The following is a 15,336-nucleotide window of genomic DNA, read 5'->3' on the forward strand; positions in this document are numbered from 1 at the left end:
TAAGAATATATTAAAGAACAAAGTATAATACACTTGGAAGGAATTTTATCAAATTTGTAACCAAACATACACCTTCATTATTAAGCAAACCAAAAAATGAAAATGTAGAAATTTATTTAAAGATACCATGATAAATTATAAAAATATTTGTTGCATACGGAATATTAGAAAAAATGGGAGATTTTTAACGGTTTTCCAGTTAATGAAAACGGATAACCATTTTACGGATAAACATTATGTGAAGTAATAACCATTAATTATAAGTATAAAACGACGTAGCCGCTATAAAAAGGAAACATATATGTTATTTTTATACCCAATACGAAAGAATTTAGAATTTTGTAATTTAAAAGTTTTAGGTAAAAATAATAATGGAATTAGGCACAGAACCTTTATGTAATACAATCTAATAACTTGTGCAATACCTTTCCAACTGTAATAGAGAGTGTTACTTATAATGGTCAGCAGAATATTTCCTAATCTACTTGTATGTCTTTCTGTTTAATACAATACGGAATTTTGTATCCCTACGTAACATATCTGGTAAAACATTGACCCTGAACATTGGAGATTCTTTGTTGCAAAATTTGTAATATATTTATCTTCGGGGATTTTAAGCCTAACGATTCCTTATCTATAACCCGGTTTACCATGTGATAAACACATAATAATAGTCATGTTGTTTTTAGAAAGCTTAATGCTCAATAGTTAGTTTTATTAAACACTAAATGATATATTATTTTTAACCGACCAACTTAGTTTTGTTTTTAACTATATTATTTTTTATATGTGCTTAAAAATCTTACTATAAGATTCTTTCTTGATAAAAAGTATCCTAATTGGAATATATGCATATTTAAAATTTAGTTTCAAAACAACATACTACTTTGTATGAGAAATTTACATTTACAGTAATTTTTCTACTTGTAATATGAATATATGTCTGATCAGCATTTTTGTCAAGACGTAGGAACACCTAAAGTATACTTAGGAATTTTATAACTCCAAGGAAATACGAAAATGTTATAATTTAAACTATTAAATCAAAAGACTTTTGATATAAACGTTTACCAAAAGATTTGTATGTGAGAATTATTTAAGTTCTCTAAGTAGAGTTATTTTATTTATCTTAATCTCCAATTAAAAATCAAGGAATTCAAACTAATGATATGGCGTGAAAAAGTAGTGAATTAGTATGGTTACATAAGAAGAATGAAGTGTACTATTGAAATAAGGGTACGAATCTTAATAATTATAAAAACTACACTAAATAATAGCGAAAATTATTATAAACTATAATGTTTCTAACCTGTATTGTGTATCATACTTATTTGCCACTTTTTAGTTAGGCTATTTGTATTGATTGGAATGAAAAAACTCGTAAAGATTCAATTCAGTTACTTTATGTTTTTTAAATAGACTTCTTGCAATATTCCGTATCATAGAATGGTTAGCAATATTTAATTATCACACCTTATCTTTATTTTCATAATATAAGTAATATTAAATGGGAATGGTTGAAAATAATAAAAGTTTCGGAAGCTTTATTAAGCCTTTACTTATGATACAGTTAACTAATACTGTACAAAATTAAATTCAATTTAATATGGGAAGGTCTAATAAATCGTTCGGGATTGTAATAAATTCCAGGTAGCAACCCAATAACCAACACTTTGAAAATATAAATGTACAAAAAGCTATATTAACAAGTATTCATTCATTTATCATGATTCATTCAATGTACAACGTCCATATGTAATTACAGAGTCAGATCAGGTTTAATATGTTTTCTCAGATCAACAATGGAACTCATCAGGTCGAGCAGCCCGCGTCATTTCACAGATGGAGGGAGATTAAAACAAGAAACTCAATCAGTCACCCTTCGCACCAGCTGTTGTTAAATCAACCCCTTTGAATTTTATTGAAGCAACCCTAACCTATTTGAACTCAATTATATGGTTTCGTGTTTTCCATATTTCACACATGCTAAAACTTATTATTATTTTTATGTATTTTAACTAATTTTATAAATGAGAAGGTTACATTAATCCAAATTTCATAATTTACTTTTTATGCAAGTCTAAATTTTTTTCCGTAACTAATAAAGATATTTAGAATATAAAGTATTTTAATTAAACGGATTATTTTAACTGTGGATATAGACTTGAAATCAAAACATTAAATTTTAATGAAGTTTTCATTTTGAATTATGCTTGATTGAAAAGCGTTTTATTTTAAAGTTCTTGACATGAAATATATTAAAATGTGTACAATTTTAGATCTGTAACAAACATAAACTTCATGTAAAGTTATTCAATCTATAAAGTAGATAAATTTATATCATTTACTACATATAGGGTAGGTAAAAAATGTATAGACTTAGATATCAGACTTCATAGAAAAAATAGCTAAGTCCATAAGTAATATAAGAATAAGAAAGAAACTTTATTTCTTCAAAATAAGTTACTAAATTTACACTAGCATTACCAACAATAATGTTAACAATATATTACTGCATAGTATTAAACATAAGAAAACACTATTGAGAGTCTCGGATGCACGGGCTTGACCTGATACTTGCTACACACTATTTTCACTAATGTCATTCTCTGCTACAGTTTTTAACCTATCCAGACCGTACACACTCACACACATATTTCCTGATAGATTAAAAGTTAAAACACATTTAGGATAAACAAAGAAAACCTCCAAGGCATTGCCTGTTTGGAGATATATTTATTGTACATTTCTGAATAAAAACGGCTTTTCAAACTGTACATAATTAAATACAGAAAGTGATTTATATAATTTAAATACACTTTTATATATTTATATGTAAATCTCCGCGTGTTGAATCCTTTTCCTACAGATTACCACAATACATACTACAATTAAAGTTGATACAATAAATAAAGTAAAAAAAAAAAGTAAAGAATGTCTTATTTTTACCAGGCGAAGTTAGGGCTAAGAAGCCCTCTCTAACACTTAACCTGGGGACCAACGGCTTAAAGGTGACTTCCGAACCACCACCAATGGCCGGGCAGGCGGGCCGTTTGCAAGGACAGGATCGCTCAGCGGTCACCTGTCCAAGCAGCAGGCACGCTCGGCGTTGCTTGATCTGGTTATCTTGCGATAACCGCCGTACCCACTACACTGGCCATGGCTCCAACGTGCAATAAATGTTGCACGTTGGAGCCATTCCCTTAATATTTCGAATGGTACTTGATTTTACTTTTTACATCGCATCTGTAGAAACAAATTAGTAAAAAAAATGAGCAACTTGTGTTTTAAACAATTCAATTCCTTTCACTCTCACAATCTCACACACACAACTGATTATAAATGGTGGACAACATATCTATAAATACAAATAGTACTGTGTACACAAAACTATTATCAAATACAATATAATATCAAGTAATAACAAAACGTAAAATAACAAGTAATAACAAAACATAACAATAACAAGTAATAACAAAACCTAATAATAACACACAATAACAAACGTAACAATAGCAAGCAATAACAAACATAGTAATAACAATTCTTTCCTTTAGTCGTTAAACTTAAACAGCATATTTTCTATTAAAAAAAGCCCATCCTTCAGGTAGTTTGAGAAAATTTTGGTTGAATTTTGATTCCTTGCGTTCGAAGGCAATACATTGAACATTCATGGTGCAAATAAAAAAACATTTTGGTAATCAAAGTATTTGATGGCTTTGTCACACGTAAGTCTTCTGAATTTCGTAATCTCAAATTTATTTGAGATTATTATTTATCTATATATATAAAAATGAATGTTTGTCCTTTATGGAATCGTGAACTATTGGACCGATCATGATGAAAATTTGTACGTATATGTATTTTTCCACGGAGAAGGTTTATAAGCTATGCCCATCCCTTTCCCGATTCAGGATTCCGCCCCACTGGTTACAGAAATACCCATAAGAAATGCATTGCAGCAAACATATGTTAACGTCTTTTCAAATTTATAATCAGCTGTTCTTTGTAAACATATATTACACTTATAGTTTTAAAGCATAGAGTAAGCTTAAGAGAAACGACAAATTTTGTTTAAACTGTTTTTGCAATCACTGTTAAACATAGACTTTACTATCCAGATAATACAATTCAAATTTGACATAAAAATTCACCTTTAACTGCAATATTTATTTAATATAAACCATGCTCATGCTTGATCAGAAGAGTAATGCAGATATCATAATTACTATCTTACGTTGGCTACAAATATAAAGAATGTTATAAAATCAACCTTAGTTGTTTTTTTTGACAGAAGTATGGTTCTCAAAACTCCGTGTGTACATATTCTCTCGATCGAGACAACAAAGCAAGCTCAATCGTGGCATCGGAGATATAACTAATTTAATCTAAAATTTATTATAGTAAAAAAAATTTACTAAGTAATATAAGGACTTCGGTTCTTAAGATTTGCGTGCGAAGCCGCGGGAAACAGCTAGATAGAGGCAGGAATATGGTACATACCTTCATAATACGCCCAAGAGGCTCACGATGGAACGACTATCAATTATCTCAGCAATGTTTAGAATGTGATAAAAAAAGAATAAGTGAATATAGTGTACTGTTTTCAACGGGAAATTGCGTGCGAAGCCGCGGGCAACTTTTGCAAAAAATTATTGAAATGCGCAGCAAAGCGCGCCGGGCCCGCTAGTTTATTATAATTTATCATTCATTACCTTGAAATTTTTACTTCTCATAAAGAATATTTTCAGTACCTTAAAAGCTACTGAATTAATATATTTGGTATATTAATTCAAAGTTTTTGAACAATGGATACCGAATAGCAACAAGGGATAAAATGTATATAAAGTGTAGTAAAACTATGTTAATCGATATAACAGTATGTGTTAGCATAACATTATAATACCTATTACATAAATAATGTACATTATGTATGTGTATTTGCCAGAGGACCGTTAAAGTTCCAGCTCTAGGGATTCGCAGGAACCGTTACGTGATACAAAATGCTTAATATCAGTGCCAACCTATTGGGCATGATGTTCGTTGCAGCGTCGTGTCTGGTTTATATCTTCCACGTTGAGATATTTCATTATTTTCAATCATTTATGGGAAGTATTCCAGATTTTTATCTGGTTTTCTTCAATATTTATTGTTCAGTAAGTCATTCCTAAAAAATTAAAGAAAATTTACTATTAATTCAAAGACATGTAATGATTAATAGTGAAGAGTCGTTATTTAGTATTATTTGTTTAATGCAAAAATGTATTTTGGAGTGTGAAATAATGTAGTCTACATAATACATAATTAATTATATTCTACTTTTTTATTAATATTAAAAGTAGGCTACTAGATAGGAAATTGATTTATGTATTTAATTAAAATATAAATGTAGTTATTTATACATGAAGAACTTTCTAACTGATTTAATGGTATTTCGATCCATATACTGTTATTAGTTTCTCGTCCATTTTGTCTTTATTTCTTTTCGATATTAAATTCAATACGTTTTTAATTTCCTCGCCACAATATTTATCCATTTTCTTATGGTCATGCAATTTTAGTTACATGGCATGACCAATTCTGGCAACAAGAATCATATTTTGTAGTTTGAGAATTGAATTTACCTGTAGGTATAACACTAGCAGGTGGACGCACACCTGATAGCACCAGTAGGCAGATTAGTCATTTACTTATTTCCTTCTTGCCGGTATTATACAGTTTATTGTAGTGGTGGTTTCCATATGAATTATGTACGATTAAAAATTTTTTTATATGAAGTAGGTATAAATCCTGATTACTAACCCAATTTTGATTTTTGTTAACAATTCTTTTTCGGCACGAAGCAATCACATTTTCATAGATTATGTGATATTCAATGAGTTGGTCAGGTCACTACCATAAATACTGGGAAGCAAGCAACACTCCACTAACAAATTTTCCATTCTTATTTACCTTATTTATTATCAACACTCACTTTAAAATAATTTAGTACAAAGATGAGTACTTTCTTATTTTATTACCTAATTCATAAAATAACTAATTATAATAGATAATTGAAAGTTTGTACTCTTAGGTTGCAAGACAATACCATATAAACTTGTAAATATTTATATGTTGGCAAATGTATGTATTTATTACACTTCAACCCTTCTTATTGTATTATATTCCAACTATTTCCGATATTGCAATTAATAGTACAGCCACTCCGTATAAATACAACTTTTATTTCAACTGTTATTTAATACAATTCATGAAAACTCAAACAATTAGCCTATGTAAGTTATATGCAAGTACTTTTATGTTAAATTGAGTTTGAAGCAGATTTATACGAAATATAAATTTATAAATAAAAGGTTCAACTTTGTCTTAATTACCAAATTTTTCCAAATACTACTCCAGAATATAATTACTAATTTATTATTGTTGGAAGCTCCTGTCAAATAGCAATTATATACGAGCTCGTATATTGTTTTAAAATCTAGCGATTTGTGACCTTTACATATTTTTTTGTCTATTTATGCGAGTATAAAAATTGCTGTCATACTGAGATAATTGTTAAATTATCAGTGATATAACAGAATTTATTTGGTTTAATGAATAGTATAATTAAAAATTTTGGTTAAAATTGCTGTGAGATTATCGGATACATTTTCCTTAATAATTTTGTGGGAAATTTCTCAAACGATTGCAGTCAAGGTTGATATAGTACAAACATCTGCTATCTTTGTTTATAAATGTATTACCAATCACTCTAAAAATTTAATATTAGTTTAAAGACTTGTGAGACTTTATTTTTTATATTATACAAAGAAAAGTTTTGTAACTCACAGTTTTAAACAAAATAGGTAGTTTTATACATCCAAAAAACCAATGGAAGTGTAAAGTTAAAACCAGTTTTATGACAATATCAATATACTGTAAAGATCTATGAGATGGTTCAAGTTCTCTGGTTGCGAAACTTCAAGTCTTCATCTCTTTCAACCTTCATCACAATGGCTATTAAAAACTTTTCCTTTCCTCGTTTAATGGAATAGCCTGAATATTAAAAATATTCCAAACACACCAAAACAAATTGAAATAAAACAATGGTTTTAGTGAGCTATAGGCATTTCGATCGAGAAATGCCTATACCGAAAATATAAAGAATAAAAGTAATAAAAAGAAAATTTAGTTACATTTCTTGTACAGAAATGACTATTACTAGAAAATGAATCTTAGCAGTACTCCAACCACTAGGTGGCCGCGTCGAGACAGATAAGACCCTCAAAACACACCCTAAACAGTGGACACACAGGTTGCTATAAATGTTAGAATAAATTAAAGTTATGATAACGAGTTGATATTAATAATAGGAAAGAAACTGTTCTAAATATTACATATTTAGTCAAAATATTTCATACTTCGGTTCTAAAAAAGAATAGATATGAGAAAAATTACAATGGACAAATCGCAATTTACAATATTATTATAGAGTATTCCATCCTTAGTTCAGCTAATCGTATTTAAATTTGTTTACAGGAATTATATATACATGTATAAAGTAACAATGAATAGTAAAGAAAGAGTGTGTAAAAAGAATATTTACAGTACTACTTGTTTCACAAATTATTAATTTTAATATTATCTACGACGTCTGTTATATGACATAACTAAATTAATAAAACATTAGTCATATCTATCATAGAAGTGAATTAATGCTCAATATATAACTTAACTAACTAAACAATTTTTGCTCAGATATGAAGTTTTGATACGTTGGGGCAAAATCGAGTGATTTGTATAGTTCTACAATGATTTTGATTTTACAGAGAAGACTTGGGTATCAGAGAACAGAGAGCAAAACCTCACATCACTCAACTCCAACCTGTCGATACGTCAATACAGGCCACCGCATGTCAATTACATTGCGAGGTTACAGTTACTTTCCTCATTTCGAATATATTCACATGGGTAAATTATATGAAGTTATTTTATTCAATAATTAAGTTACAATTATCTCAAAATGTGATAATTTATGAAATATTAATAATTATTTATAACAGTCGCAAACAGTAAGATTTATATGTGTATGGGCAGGACATGAAACATTATGGGAAATGTGAAGATTCTGCATTCTGATCAATAAAGGTTGGATTAATATAAAATATGCTTATTAAAATTGAAATTTCAGTGAGTGTGTTTTTTTACAGAGAAAAGAAAAAAACATCCAAAGACACCACCATCATTGAAAGATAAAGGTCGGTAGGGTAGGATTCTTACCCACTGAATAAAGCTCCTCTCCCCTCTCCCAGTACATGTTAAGGGGAGGACAGGATTGGAACCGCGTTAGCATTACATCAATCCAGTCCGTGCTAGGTCTCACGACGCCTGCTTCTGGTTGCGGGACCCTTTCTGCGGTCATTTTTTTCAAAATTTGCTGTGCTTAGGCTGCTACAGCTGACCGGTTTTCCTATTGCTCGATCATATAAGTCACCAGGTTCGAGGGAAAGAGAGCCCAGAGTGTCTATGATTTTTTTGGTGCTGCTTTTGTAGCTCTTCCACCAAACACACTTGGAGAATGTGTATTCGGAATCGTTAATTTTGTCCGGGCAGTATTTGTATATCAGCGTACGGTGCAGATCCATCTTAAAAAATAGGCATTAATCTTTCCGTGTCCCGTAAAGAACTGGGTAAGGAAAAAATCCGTATCCCGTGCTACCGGGAGAGCCAGACGCTTATGTATGGAATCAGGCGCTCCTTCCATCTGCGCGTCTCTCCCGTTGTCTATCGATTCTGCCACTCCTGTACCGTTTTTTTCTTAATTTTTTCTTGCCTGCTTGGAGTTGTCAACCCTTCCTCTTGGCGTCATATGGTTTCACCCTTTCAAACGCAAGTAAGTCGATAGGTGCATCCTCCGCTATGACTAATACGGCCGCTTCGGAGACCGTGCGGTAGGACGCAGGCTACCCTAAGAGCGCCCCGCCGCTGCATCGCTGCTATCTTGCGCCGGTATGTCTCCTGATCAGGCCATATTTGCGCTCCATACAGCAGTCCTAAGTGGACTGCTTCCATGAGGACTCTTCACTGTTTAATTCACGGTCCCGTGGTATTTGTCATAATTCTTGCTAAGCTGGATACAGTCTTGTTGGCTGCAGTGCATGCGTTGTCAATGTGTTCGCGGAAAAATTGTTTTTTGCCGATCACTATTCCGAATTAACGTAGTATCCTTGTAAACGTCAACGTTGTCTTACCCGTGTCGACGGCGAAAGGTTTTGGAAACAGGACGATCACTTCAGTCTTCTGTTTAGCGAGTTTCAGGACGTACTTCTCAAGCCAAATTTCGACGGCGTCAATGGTCTCTTGAAATAGTAGTTCTGCCTCCTCGGCACTATCTACTACTGTCGTAGCCGCGGCGTCATCCGCAAAGCCCGTGAGTTCCGCTTGCTATGGCAACGGGATTTCCAGGAGCTCGTCATAGTCCGTGTTCCTTAGGTTGGGCCCCATAACTGAACCCTGCGGCACACCAGCTATTATGTCATGCTCTTGTGGGCCCTCCGTAGTTTCCGCTATCGTCATTCGTTCATCGAGGTAGTCGTTAACTATTGCAAATTTGTCTGGCTTGGCCTTTAATTTGTGTTTCAAATAATGCAAAACGTACCCCAATTCACGCTGTTGAAGGCATTTTTAATGTCTAGTTGAGGACAAGGCAGACCTTTCGTGATTAGAGGCTACCAGACCATGCGTCTCTCAACGTCCCTATGAGTTTCTGGATCGTGCCGATTGTTGATCGGCCCTTACGGAAGACGTGTTGGTTAATCGTGAAGCCTCCGGCTCGATTAATTTCATTTCGAAGTCTTCTCTGTATGAGGTTTTCGAGTAGTTTCTCGGCAAACTAAGAAGGTGTTATAGGGGGTCCCTTACCTTTGTCTAAAAGGACCAGCCTCTGCCGCTTCCAGGTCGTGGGCAACGTGCTGGTTCCCAAACATGTATTGCAAGCGCTCAAGAGTGTGTGTGTGTGTGTGTGTGTGTGTGTGTGAATCATCACGTAAAAAAATATTCTACTCTGATCTAAAATGTATGATCCATCTTTTTGATAAACACAACGTCACATTTAATTTTTATATTCCCAGTACGAAGTAGGAGTACACCATACGATGACACATTACTAGCCGTCAAGTGATGGTACTACTACGCATGGTTCTGATGGTCTAATTAAATCACTGACCTTTACACGGACTAATTTTTTACTTCACATTCCTAAGTTACCGAAATCTATGTGTTGCGGAAGTTTTTGCATTTATTTATATTTGTGGACATATTTGAATTTCTTTTTTGGCTAAAAAATGTCATTACTACATACCACTTTTCATAATACATGGCATTAAAAATGTAGTCTGTTGTTCACTTTATTAGGATACACGTGGTACTGTTACAGGTTCAAATACTTTATTTTGTACTCGGTTTAATTACAAAGGTATTTATTCTACTATGTTATCGTTGCTCTCATGGTTACCTATAACTCAAACAGAAAATTGATCACCAACGTGACGCTTAGCTAAATACCATGGAGTGATATGACCATTAATGAACTATATTTTGCGAACGTAAAATTTTAATTTATATTTTTTATTGTTTAACTGCTATAATATTTAAGGTTTATGAAATACCACAGCACTTATATAGATAGCACTATTAGCATGTTAACCGACTTTGTAAAACTACCAAATCCTTCAATTATTAATGGTTTTTAAATTACCTATTAATTTTCAAAGGTTTTAAATTACCTAGAACGCCTTCAAGAAAATATTCTTCTGTTATTTTGCAAACAAATGACTAAGTAAGCAGACACAAGTTTCAATTTATAACATTGCTTTGACTATATCCGTTAAGGAAATCGTATGTATCTTGTGCAGGAATCATAATTTTAATAGCTCATATTTGAATAATCTCTAGTATCTCTGGAATACTTATGTATTATAAATTATCCTCAGGAAGATGAAAGAAAATCATTGAATGGTAAATATTCCCTCAACAATAAGTAGATTGTGTCCTGATATTCTGCCGACATCGTTTCATTTGTAGGAATCAGCATTCGGCATCCACTCAATTAATTAAGATTCATTACAAACAATCCTTAACCTCAATAGATGTGCAATTGTTGCTGATGCACTGAAATATTTCTTAGCCAAACAAGCGCTTGTGTATTGCAATAGCATTTGGCCATTATTTTATGTCCATGGTTTTATTGTAAAATGTCTGGTTTTATTTTTATAACTTTGCCAACCTTTAAGGAACGTCTTAAATTTTAAATACGATTGATATATTATATAGATGTTTTTATCTTTCGCCTATACAAGAAATAACTAGAAACATATCACTTAAACCTTAATTGTGCATGAAACACTACGTTTACATTTTTGTACATTTAATGTAAGTTACTACAATATTTGGATTATAATAGACATTGCATGGCAATTGTTTACCCTGAAGGATGGAGCGATATTAAATTAAAATTGTTAACTGTGAGTTGTTACAAAGCTCAGATATCTGTTTACAACAGCTGCCAATTACGATAGTGCTATTAATTTTTTATAAAAGCACAAACTTATTGAATATATTTAATAAAGAGTCCACATTGCATAGAAAACCATTAGTAACCACTTACAAACAACCTCATTTTATTTTTATTTGTGTATGATTTGTATGTTTTGACAAATTAAATAAAGTAAGAGAATCAAATACACAATATACCGATAAAATGCTTAAAATGTCTAAAGAAATTAAGTTAAGATATGTAATATTTTGACTAGAAAGATAGGAGACAATCATATAAGAACTAGATGTATGGTAATTATTTTATGAATCTACAACATAGGGACATACATGGCTTCATCTAAACCACAGGTAACCACAGTCTATTGGCTCGTGATAGAATCATTGATCACACATTTTCACGAACAGCTTGCTTTATAATCACTGTAAACGGATTAATAGAGTAATGATTTTGGGGAACCCACAATTACTGCTAATTAGAGGGAAAGAACGCTACTGGTAAGGATTATAGTTAAATATTGTTAATTACAGGTTACAGATATCTGTTGTTGATCTAGTATGCTCGTACTCTCCGTAATATAACATTACCTTTTACAACATCTGTTTTTTGCTACTATTCTAATCCATTACTTTAATTTTCCTGTGATATGGTTTACGATATTGCGGCAACTGCTCATATTAACACTGATACAATGATTTTATCAGCTATTTTAAAATACTTGTAATGACTGTGTGATTGCATTTGTATTAATATTGTCAATTAAAATTTACTAATTTGTTTGTGATCACTATGATATAAATATTCAGGAAATTTTACCTCAATAAATTTGTAATTTTTGAAAACCAAGCTTCTTATTTAATCAGGTATTTTTTCCTGCTAGTAATACGTATAATTACGTCTCTTCAAATATGCTGCCCTTAATACATACAGAGCTACTTAAAGAGTTGAAAAAATAAAATCTTTGAGTGACACAACTATAAACCACGATGTGACCAGGACGTCAATTAGTTAATGGGCAAAGATGCACGAGGCTGCATACAAGTGTTTTTATCGTGACAACAATGCAAAATCAACTGATTGTAGTTGTTAAATTGTTGAATCGGGTTATCCACTATTTACATTATTTCACAAAAGTACGAGCAATGTCAAGAAAGATTTAATCATCCTTATTTTTGATAATAAGCAAAAGTGTTTTCAACAATATTTCAGACTTATTGTAGTAAAACCAACTCTACGTTTATACTCATTCTACTATTTTTTCTATAGTAAGGATCTGAAAGTTGATAGTACAGGTATGTTGACATGCCAACCTTAGTAAATAGTCGTAGTAAATTCTGTATCGTGGACATTAAATGATTAACCCAATAATTCATCTTCATTTTAATATTTAAAAATAACAGCCAAATGTGAATTATGCATGTCTTCTGAATAAGCTGTAAGGGTTTTTGATGAACTATGTACCTGTACCTTAATAGATTTATTAACATTCTTAAATTTGCTAATATAATTTGTAATTGTTTAGAAGCGATATTGTGGGAATGATCGGGGAGGTTTCCGAACGTGTATAAGGTAAAAGTAAACACTTTACGTGGTCCGGGGTTGACTGATGTTGTTTGTGTTCCAAGCGTATTTACTGTGAGAGCTATAGGCTGGCCTGGACACTTCTACAGCCTCTCTCCACTGTACTGCAGTTGGAAACATCACTAATAGTCAGCAGTGTACTTACTACTTGACTGGATACATTGTAAATATTATAAAGTAATTTTTAATTTGACACAATTGTAATATAAACAAATGTTTCTACTAATTTTTTTAACTTCTCTGAGAGTGTTCAGCATTTTTAATTGCAATTAAATTGGGATCTAGAAATATAAATACTACTATTTGTTCAGTATTTAACATGTTCTAGATACATTTTTACTATCGGAAATTATTATCAATTTATAAAATATCCACAGATTTAAGGTTATATTATTCAATATAAGTAGCCGAATATGTTTTGTGTTTATAAAATACTTTTTCTGGATTCTAAAATATTCGGAAATCTTTTCCGATGTTACTATCTATGAAACTGTTCCTTCAATTTAACAATAATATTTAAAAAAACTAACTCAATTATTGGTATAGCTGTTTTAACACTTATTGTATGTATACAAGCTCTACGTATTTTTTAATATACCTTAAATTATTTAACAAATTTTTGAATAATTTAACAGCCTTTTTGTAACATTTAAACGGATTTTGTAATTCAAATTTTACATTTCAAACGTCTCCAATGTTTTTATATGAAAATTTATATGATATGGATATGTTTATTGAATATATAAATTTAAAAAGCAAAATACATTAAAAATAAACAAACCATATTGACAATATAAACTATGATACCTATTATTCAGTGTATATTCAGATAACGATGCCGATTTATTTAATAACATAATTTACTTAGAAAAATACATTGACGATGTAATGAATTTATTGTTAAGAAGAGGCTAGCCATAGAAACGTAGTGCTTATGTTTCTATATAAATAAGTTTAGCTTTTAGAAATTTTTTTTTTCAAAATCTCAATTTATATATTTGCAATTGTTAGAATAGTACTATTCTATTAGAATTTAGTGCAGTTTTGTATTTGTATCTTTTTCACCTAATCGTTTGTTGATTTGTAACACATAATCAACTTTATTTATTAAAACTGTTTGACATTCTATATCTCCGGCGAAAATTTTAATGTTTTTTAGTGTTTCGAGAGGATTTTCTGAATGTTATTTGCTTATCATTAATATTAGGGGGTTTCAAAGAAATTCATGAACATTTGGATCAGATATCCTTAATAAGACAGTATTGGGATATGAAACGTGATATGTGGAAGGGAATGATCTTAACTTAGTTAAGGTGCTTCTAACAACATATAGATTAAATCTTAGTTATAGAGTCATTAATTTTGTTTAAAATACATGATAGTTCAGTGCAATTGCTTCAAAAATAGCACTTCATTATAAATTTATTTGCAACTTCCAATGAAACCAAAGTGAGTTTCATTATATAAAATATTGTATACTATATAGTATCATTATATTTTATTGTAATTACTTTCGAAAAATAAATATATTCTATTCTATTCTATATTGGTAAGGGAGCAAAATTGGCCTTTAGATATTACATCTACTTCATCACCATTATCACCATTAAAGACCTTTGTCAATAAACATTTTATTTACTCACTTTTATATACAGAATATTTTTATTAAGACAAGGAATGATATTTGATTGTTCCTCAACGTGTTGACATATTTAATTATATTAAATTTATTTATTTTTCATAATTGATATATGGAATTACATCCCTTTTTAAATAATAAATCTGAAACTGTATAATCTTATTATGACGTTCATTTGCTTTCATAAGAATAAAATGTGTTGCTTCTATGGTTATTTTATTTTAAAATTTTATTAGATTTATAAAACTTCATATAAAATTGTTGTAAACTTTATTATCTCTTGACTGTGTAAGGTTCATTGTTTTTTTGTAAATTTAATACAATGTTGGTGTTTGAGACATGTTAGTACTTAATGAAATTTTATTTGCTGAATCATGCATATACTTAGATATTCCTGATAAGGGAAACTTTTTGTGAGGATGTTGGGAACAATAGCTAAAGTTACACACCTTTGTATTTTTTGTAATACTTTAACTGTTTTTACACCATCTTTAGCATACAAAATTAGGTATTTTCATCAATCTCAATCTGGCATAATGTTTAACAAGGGGTTTTGCCCATAAAAGATATAAAGAAGTTTTTT

Source organism: Homalodisca vitripennis, chromosome 2 (assembly GCF_021130785.1).
Source record: "Homalodisca vitripennis isolate AUS2020 chromosome 2, UT_GWSS_2.1, whole genome shotgun sequence".
Taxonomy (NCBI): domain Eukaryota; kingdom Metazoa; phylum Arthropoda; class Insecta; order Hemiptera; family Cicadellidae; genus Homalodisca; species Homalodisca vitripennis.